Here is a 9,440-nt window from a genome sequence, read left to right as displayed (position 1 = left end):
TTTCTATACCTGTCAGCAACGGGTGTAACTGAAATAGTCAAATCCACTCATTTGAATGGGTGTCCACATACTTCTGTATATATAATGTATCTTCTACTTATTTTGAGATTAATCTCATCATTGATAACCCAATATTTCCACTGGTGATAATATGCTATGTGTGCATACAGTATCTGCTCATTCTGCAAAGGTATCTGGCACGATCAAATCTCAATCTACTAATGTTCTATTGTAATTACTTAGGACTTTAATTATATTTATATAGGGGGTAGATCAGCTTTAATATTGCAGACAGATTGTAGCTTCCATCAATGTAATTGTCTGCATATTTTTCAATCCCCCATCTTTTTGGGGGGTATATACACACACACACACACACAAACCCACATATATACACATATTTAAAAAATCTATATTTTCTTTTATTTCCTGCAAACCCTACCATCCCTCCCCTAGTTGGAGTAAAGTAATAAACAATAACACTTAGGCTTCTACTTCCAGCTTATACATACTATGTACAGTGCCTTGCGAAAGTATTCGGCCCCCTTGAACTTTGCGACCTTTTGCCACATTTCAGGCTTCAAACATAAAGATATAAAACTGTATATTTTTGTGAAGAATCAACAACAAGTGGGACACAATCATGAAGTGGAACGACATTTATTGGATATTTCAAACTTTTTTAACAAATCAAAAACTGAAAAATTGGGCGTGCAAAATTATTCAGCCCCTTTACTTTCAGTGCAGCAAACTCTCTCCAGAAGTTCAGTGAGGAGTTCTCTGAATGATCCAATGTTGACCTAAATGACTAATGATGATAAATACAATCCACCTGTGTGTAATCAAGTCTCCGTATAAATGCACCTGCACTGTGATAGTCTCAGCGGTCCGTTAAAAGCGCAGAGAGCATCATAAAGAACAAGGAACACACCAGGCAGGTCCGAGATACTGTTGTGAAGAAGTTTAAAGCCGGATTTGGATACAAAAAGATTTCCCAAGCTTTAAACATCCCAAGGAGCACTGTGCAAGCGATAATATTGAAATGGAAGGAGTATCAGACCACTGCAAATCTACCAAGAACTGGCCGTCCTTCTAAACTTTCAGCTCATACAAGGAGAAGACTGATCAGAGATGCAGCCAAGAGGCCCATGATCACTCTGGATGAACTGCAGAGATCTACAGCTGAGGTGGGAGACTCTGTCCATAGGACAACAATCAGTCGTATATTGTACAAATCTGGCCTTTATGGAAGAGTGGCAAGAAAGCCATTTCTTAAAGATATCCATAAAAAGTGTCGTTTAAAGTTTGCCACAAGCCACCTGGGAGACACACCAAACATGTGGAAGAAGGTGCTCTGGTCAGATGAAACCAAAATTGAACTTTTTGGCAACAATGCAAAATGTTATGTTTGACGTAAAAGCAACACCCTGAACACACCATCCCCACTGTCAAACATGGTGGTGGCAGCATCATGGTTTGGGCCTGCTTTTCTTCAGCAGGGACAGGGAAGATGGTTAAAATTGATGGGAAGATGGATGGAGCCAAATACAGGACCATTCTGGAAGAAACCCTGATGGAGTCTGCAAAAGACCTGAGACTGGGACGGAGATTTGTCTTCCAACAAGACAATGATCCAAAACATAAAGCAAAATCTACAATGGAATGGTTCAAAAATAAACATATCCAGGTGTTAGAATGGCCAAGTCAAAGTCCAGACCTGAATCCAATCGAGAATCTGTGGAAAGAACTGAAAACTGCTGTTCACAAATGCTCTCCATCCAACCTCACTGAGCTCGAGCTGTTTTGCAAGGAGGAATGGGAAAAAATGTCAGTCTCTCGATGTGCAAAACTGATAGAGACATACCCCAAGCGACTTACAGCTGTAATCGCAGCAAAAGGTGGCGCTACAAAGTATTAACTTAAGGGGGCTGAATAATTTTGCACGCCCAATTTTTCAGTTTTTGATATGTTAAAAAAGTTTGAAATATCCAATAAATGTCGTTCCACTTCATGATTGTGTCCCACTTGTTGTTGATTCGCTCTCTCTCCCCCGCTACTCTCTCTTCTTCCATCCTATCATCTCTTCCCTCTGCTCAAACCTTCTCCAACCTATCTCCTGATTCTGCCTCCTCAACCCTCCTCTCCTCCCTTTCTGCATCCTTTGACTCTCTATGTCCCCTATCCTCCAGGCCGGCTCGGTCCTCCCCTCCCGCTCCGTGGCTCAACGACTCATTGCGAGCTCACAGAACAGGGCTCTCGGTCAGCCGAGCGGAAATGGAGGAAAACTCGCATCCCTGCGGACCTGACATCCTTTCACTCCCTCCTCTCTACATTTTCCTCTTCTCTCTCTGCTGCTAAAGCCTCTTTCTACCACTCTAAATTCCAAGCATCTGCCTCTAACCCTAGGAAGCTCTTTGCAACCTTCTCCTCCCTCCTGAATCTTCCTCCCCCCCCCCCCCTCCTCCCTCTCTGCAGATGACTTCGTCAACCATTTTGAAAAGAAGGTCGACGACATCCGATCCTCATTTGCTAAGTCAAACGACACCGCTGGTTCTGCTCACACTGCCCTACCCTGTGCTCTGACCTCTTTCTCCCCCCCTCTCTCCAGATGAAATCTCGCGTCTTGTGACGGCCGGCCGCCCAACAACCTGCCCGCTTGACCCTATCCCCTCCTCTCTTCTCCAGACCATTTCCGGTGACCTTCTCCCTTACCTCACCTCGCTCATCAACTCATCCCTGACCGCTGGCTACGTCCCTCCCGTCTTCAAGAGAGCGAGAGTTGCACCCCTTCTGAAAAAACCTACACTCGATCCCTCCGATGTCAACAACTACAGACCAGTATCCCTTCTTTCTTTTCTCTCCAAAACTCTTGAACGTGCCGTCCTTGGCCAGCTCTCCCGCTATCTCTCTCAGAATGACCTTCTTGATCCAAATCAGTCAGGTTTCAAGACTAGTCATTCAACTGAGACTGCTCTTCTCTGTATCACGGAGGCACTCCGCACTGTTAAAGCTAACTCTCTCTCCTCTGCTCTCATCCTTCTAGACCTATCGGCTGCCTTCGATACTGTGAACCATCAGATCCTCCTCTCCACCCTCTCCGAGTTGGGCATCTCCGGCGCGGCCCATGCTTGGATTGCGTCCTACCTGACAGGTCGCTCCTACCAGGTGGCGTGGCGAGAATCTGTCTCCTCACCACGCGCTCTCACCACTGGTGTCCCCCAGGGCTCTGTTCTAGGCCCTCTCCTATTCTCGCTATACACCAAGTCACTTGGCTCTGTCATAACCTCACATGGTCTCTCCTATCATTGCTATGCAGACGACACACAATTAATCTTCTCCTTTCCCCCCTCTGATGACCAGGTGGCGAATCGCATCTCTGCATGTCTGGCAGACATATCAGTGTGGATGACGGATCACCACCTCAAGCTGAACCTCGGCAAGACGGAGCTGCTCTTCCTCCCGGGAAGGACTGCCCGTTCCATGATCTCGCCATCACGGTTGACAACTCCATTGTGTCCTCCTCCCAGAGCGCTAAGAACCTTGGCGTGATCCTGGACAACACCCTGTCGTTCTCAACTAACATCAAGGCGGTGGCCCGTTCCTGTAGGTTCATGCTCTACAACATCCGCAGAGTACGACCCTGCATCACACAGGAAGCGGCGCAGGTCCTAATCCAGGCACTTGTCATCTCCCGTCTGGATTACTGCAACTCGCTGTTGGCTGGGCTCCCTGCCTGTGCCATTAAATCCCTACAACTCATCCAGAACGCCGCAGCCCGTCTGGTGTTCAACCTTCCCAAGTTCTCTCACGTCACCCCGCTCCTCCGCTCTCTCCACTGGCTTCCAGTTGAAGCTCGCATCCGCTACAAGACCATGGTGCTTGCCTACGGAGCTGTGAGGGGAACGGCACCTCAGTACCTCCAGGCTCTGATCAGGCCCTACACCCAAACAAGGGCACTGCGTTCATCCACCTCTGGCCTGCTCGCCTCCCTACCACTGAGGAAGTACAGTTCCCGCTCAGCCCAGTCAAAACTGTTCGCTGCTCTGGCCCCCCAATGGTGGAACAAACTCCCTCACGACGCCAGGACAGCGGAGTCAATCACCACCTTCCGGAGACACCTGAAACCCCACCTCTTTAAGGAATACCTAGGATAGGATAAAGTAATCCCTCTCACCCCCCTTAAAAGATTTAGATGCACTACTGTTCCACTGGATGTCATAAGGTGAATGCACCAATTTGTAAGTCGCTCTGGATAAGAGCGTCTGCTAAATGACTTAAATGTTAAATGTTGTTGATTCTTCACAAAAAAATACAGTTTTATATCTTTATGTTTGAAGCCTGAAATGTGGCAAAAGGTCGCAAAGTTCAAGGGGGCCGAATACTTTCGCAAGGCACTGTACATTTTACAGACACAATCTATTTTACAATAGTTATATTTTGTTTGTTTTTAGTCCTGGCCTTCATCTATTTCTCATGTCCACACAATTAGATTTCTATTTGCCATATTTTTAACTGTGCTATTTCACAACAGTTCTGAACCTATATACATTTTACAGACACTGTATATTTTACAATGACTTTGGACTTTCCTGGAGTAGGCTACAATATGCAGTGTTATCAAAACATGACATCTTAAAACGGGAATAGCAGTAAAGGTTTGGTCACGCAGATTGAGGATGTGAATACAGTTGCCTCCTCAAGCCCCAAAGGTAATTTACTAGGTAAAAGTTGAGTGGGAGCACATTCTCTCTTGTACAGTAAATAGCCTAATGACCTGGAGAAGAAAGGCAGAGCATGATAATATGAATACAGTGGCTAGTGAAAGTATTCACCCCGTTGGTATTTAGCCTATTTTGTTGTCTTACAACCTGGAATTAAAATAGTTTTTTTGGGGGGTTGTATCATTTAATTTACACAACATGCCTACCACTGTGAAACAAACAAGAAATAAGACAAAAAAAACAGAACTTGAGCATGCATACTATTCACCCCCCCCCCACCCCACAATACTTTGTAGAGCCTTTTGCAGCAATTACAGCTGCAAGTCACTGAGGGTATGTCTCTATAAGCTTGGCACATCTAGCCACTGGGATTTTTGACCATTCTTCAAGGCAAACCTGCTCCAGCTCCTTCAAGTTGGATGGGTTCCGCTGGTGTACAGCAAGCTTTAAGTCATACCACCAATTCTCAATTGGATTGAGGTCTGGGCTTTGACTAGGCCATTCCAAGACATTTAAATGTCTCCCCTTAAACCACTTGAGTGTTGCTTTAGCAGTATGCATAGGGTCATTGTCCTGCTGGAAAGTGAACCTCCGTCCCAGTCTAAAATCTCTGGAAGACTGAAACAGGTTTCCCTCAAGAATTTCCCTGTATTTAGCGCCATCCATCATTCCTTCAATTCTGACCAGTTTCCTTGTCCCTGCCGATGAAAAATGGGATGGTGTTCTCTGGGTAATGAGGTGTTGGGTTTGCACCAGACATAGCGTTTTCCTTGATGGCCAAAAAGCTACATTTTAGTCTCATCTGACCATAGTACCCTCATCCACATGTTTGGGGAGTCTCCCACACGCCTTTTGGCGAACACCAAATGTGTTTGTTTATTCTTTAAGCAATGGCTTTCTTCTAGCCACTCTTCAAATCAAATCAAATGTATTTATATGGCTCTTTGTACATCAGCTGATATCTCAAAGTGCTGTACAGAAACCCAGCCTAAAACCCCAAACAGCAAGCAATGCAGGTGTAGAAGCACGGTGGCTAGGAAAAACTCCCTAGAAAGGCCAAAACCTAGGAAGAAAGCTAGAGAGGAACCAGGCTATGTGGAGTGGCCAGTCCTCTTCTGGCTGTGCCGGGTGGAGATTATAACAGAACATGGCCAAGATGTTCAAATGTTTATAAATGACCAGCATGGTCGAATAATAATAAGGCAGAACAGTTGAAACTGGAGCAGCAGCACGGCCAGGTAGACTGGGGACAGCAAGGAGTCATCATGTCAGGTAGTCCTGGGGCATGGTCCTAGGGCTCAGGTCCTCCGAGAGAGAGAGAAAGAAAGAGAGAAGGAGAGAATTAGAGAACGCACACTTAGATTCACACAGGACACCGAATAGGACAGGAGAAGTACTCCAGATATAACAAACTGACCCTAGCCCCCCAACACATAAACTACTGCAGCATAAATACTGGAGGCTGAGACAGTAGGGGTCAGGAGACACTGTTCACTCTTCAGTAAAGCCCAGCTCTGTGGAGTGCACGGCTTAAAGTGGTCCTATGGACAGATACTCCCATCTCTGCTGTGGAGCTTTGCAGCTCCTTCAGGGTTTTCTTTGATCACTTTGTTGCCTCTGATTAATGCCCTCCTTGTCTGCTCCATGTGTTTTTGTGGGCGGTCCTCTCTTGGCAGGTTTGTTGTGGTGCCATATTCTTTCCATTTTTTAATAATGGATTTTATGGTGCTCTGTGGGATGTTCAAAGTTTCTGATATTTTTTTCTAACCCAACCTTGATCTGTACTTCTCCACATCTTTGTCCCTGACCTGTTTGGAGAGTTCCTAGGTCTTCATAGTGCTGCTTGCTTGGGGGTGCCCCTTGCTTATTGTTTTCATTTCACTTCACCAATTTGGACTACTTTGTGTATGTCCATTACATGAAATCCAAATAAAAATCTATTTAAATTACAGGTTGTAATGCAACAAAATAGGAAAAATGCCAAGGGGATGAATACATTTGCAAGGCACTCTAGTATTGTAAGGAGCAGCAGGTGATGCTGCAGTGATTGTTTTACAGTTGATTATGTCAGTGACCCGCAGTCCAACTCTCTCCGATAAAGACACTCAATTTCAATTCAAGGGGCTTTATTGGCATGGGAAACATTTGTTTACATTGTCAAAGCAAGTGAAATAGATCATAAACAAAAGTTACATAAACAATATCAAATGTACAGTAAACATTACACTCACAAAAGTTCCAAAAGAATAAAAACATTTCACATGTCATATTATGTCATATACAGTGTTGTAATGATGTGCAAATAGTTCAAGTACAAAAGGAAAATAAATCAACAAAAATCTAGGTTGTATTTATAATGGTGTTTGTTCTTCACTGCTTGCCCCTTTTCTTGTGGCAACAGGTCACAAATCTTGCTGCTGTGATTCCACACTGTGGAATTTCACCCAATAGATATGGGACTTTATCTGGGTCTGTGTAATCTGAGGGAAATATGTGTCTCTAATACCGCCATACATTTGGCAGGAGCTGAGGAAGTGCATCTCAGTTTCCACCTCATTTTGTGGGCAGTGAGCACATAGCCTGTCTTCTCTTAAGAGCCAGGTCTGCTTTCAGCAGCCTTTCTCAATAGCAATACTCACTGAGTCTGTACATAGTCAAAGATTTCCTTAATTTTGGTCAGTCACAGTTGTCAGGTTTTCTGCCACTGTGTTTAGGGCCAAATAGCATTCTAGTTTTTTGTAAATTCTTTCAATGTGTCAAGTAATTATCTTTTTGTTTTCTCATGATTTGGTTGGGTCTAATTATGTTGCTGTTGGGGCTCTGTGGGGTCTGTTTGTGAACAGCGCCCCAGGACCGGCTTGCTTAGAGGACTCTTCTCCAGGTTAATTTCTCTGTAGGCGATGGCTTTATTACGGAAGGTTTGGGAATCACTTCCTTTTAGGTGGTTGTAGAATTTAACTTCTCTTTTCTGGCTGGTATCGGCCTAATTCCGCTCTTCAAGCATTATTTGGTGTTTTACATTGTACACAGAAGATATTTCTATTGTCAAAGATTCACTTGCGGGTGAAGCACATTCCAGATGTCGAATCTGATAACAGGGATTCTATTGTGACTTAACAAGCCACAGGGTTCTTTAAAAGCCCATCCCTCTATCCCTACATCCCCCTGTTCCTCCACCTTGCCATCCCATCATCAATTCATCCCTCCATCCACGTCCCTCCATCCCTACATCCCCCTGTTCCTCCACCTTGCCATCCCATCATCAATTCATCCCTCCATCCACGTCCCTCCATCCCTACATCCCCCTGTTCCTCCACCTTGCCATCCCATCATCAATTCATCCCTCCATCCACGTCCCTCCATTCCTACATCCCCCTGTTCCTCCACCTTGCCATCCCATCATCAATTCATCCCTCCATCCACGTCCCTCTATCCCTACATCCCCCTGTTCCTCCACCTTGCCATCCCATCATCAATTCATCCCTCCATCCCTACATCCCCCTGTTCCTCCACCTTGCCATCCCATCATCAATTCATCCCTCCATCCACGTCCCTCTATCCCTACATCCCCCTGTTCCTCCACCTTGCCATCCCATCATCAATTCATCCCTCCATCCACGTCCCTCCATTCCTACATCCCCCTGTTCCTCCACCTTGCCATCCCATCATCAATTCATCCCTCCATCCACGTCCCTCCATTCCTACATACCCCCTGTTCCTCCACCTTGCCATCCCATCATCAATTCATCCCTCCATCCACGTCCCTCCATTCCTACATCCCCCTGTTCCTCCACCTTGCCATCCCATCATCAATTCATCCCTCCATCCACGTCCCTCCATTCCTACATCCCCCTGTTCCTCCACCTTGCCATCCCATCATCAATTCATCCCTCCATCCACGTCCCTCCATTCCTACATCCCCCTGTTCCTCCACCTTGCCATCCCATCATCAATTCATCCCTCCATCCACGTCCCTCCATCCCTACATCCCCCTGTTCCTCCACCTTGCCATCCCATCATCAATTCATCCCTCCATCCACGTCCCTCTATCCCTACATCCCCCTGTTCCTCCACCTTGCCATCCCATCATCAATTCATCCCTCCATCCACGTCCCTCCATTCCTACATCCCCCTGTTCCTCTGTCATCAGGCAGTGTCTGGTAATGAGTGTTTAATTAGATGGGCTGTTTCAATTATCAGCCAGCCAACAGTAGCACCAATTACACTACATATTATACAACCCATTGGGGAGGAGACTGTAGCAGTATACCTACAGGGTGAATATGACCTCATAGTGTAGCAGTATACCTACAGGGTGAATGACCTCATAGTGTAGCAGTATACCTACAGGGTGAATGACCTCATAGTGTAGCAGTATACCTACAGGGTGAATGACCTCATAGTGTAGCGGTATACCTACAGGGTGAATATGACCTCATAGTGTAGCAGTATACCTACAGGGTGAATATGACCTCATAGTGTAGCGGTATACCTACAGGGTGAATATGACCTCATAGTGTAGCAGTATACCTACAGGGTGAATATGACCTCATAGTGTAGCGGTATACCTACAGGGTGAATATGACCTCATAGTGTAGCGGTATACCTACAGGGTGAATATGACCTCATAGTGTAGCGGTATACCTACAGGGTGAATATGACCTCATAGTGTAGCAGTATACCTACAGGGTGAATATGACCTCATAGTGTAGCGGTATA

This window comes from Oncorhynchus nerka, linkage group LG27, assembly GCF_034236695.1.
Source record: "Oncorhynchus nerka isolate Pitt River linkage group LG27, Oner_Uvic_2.0, whole genome shotgun sequence".
NCBI classification, from domain to species: domain Eukaryota; kingdom Metazoa; phylum Chordata; class Actinopteri; order Salmoniformes; family Salmonidae; genus Oncorhynchus; species Oncorhynchus nerka.
This window is presented reverse-complemented; position numbering follows the sequence as displayed.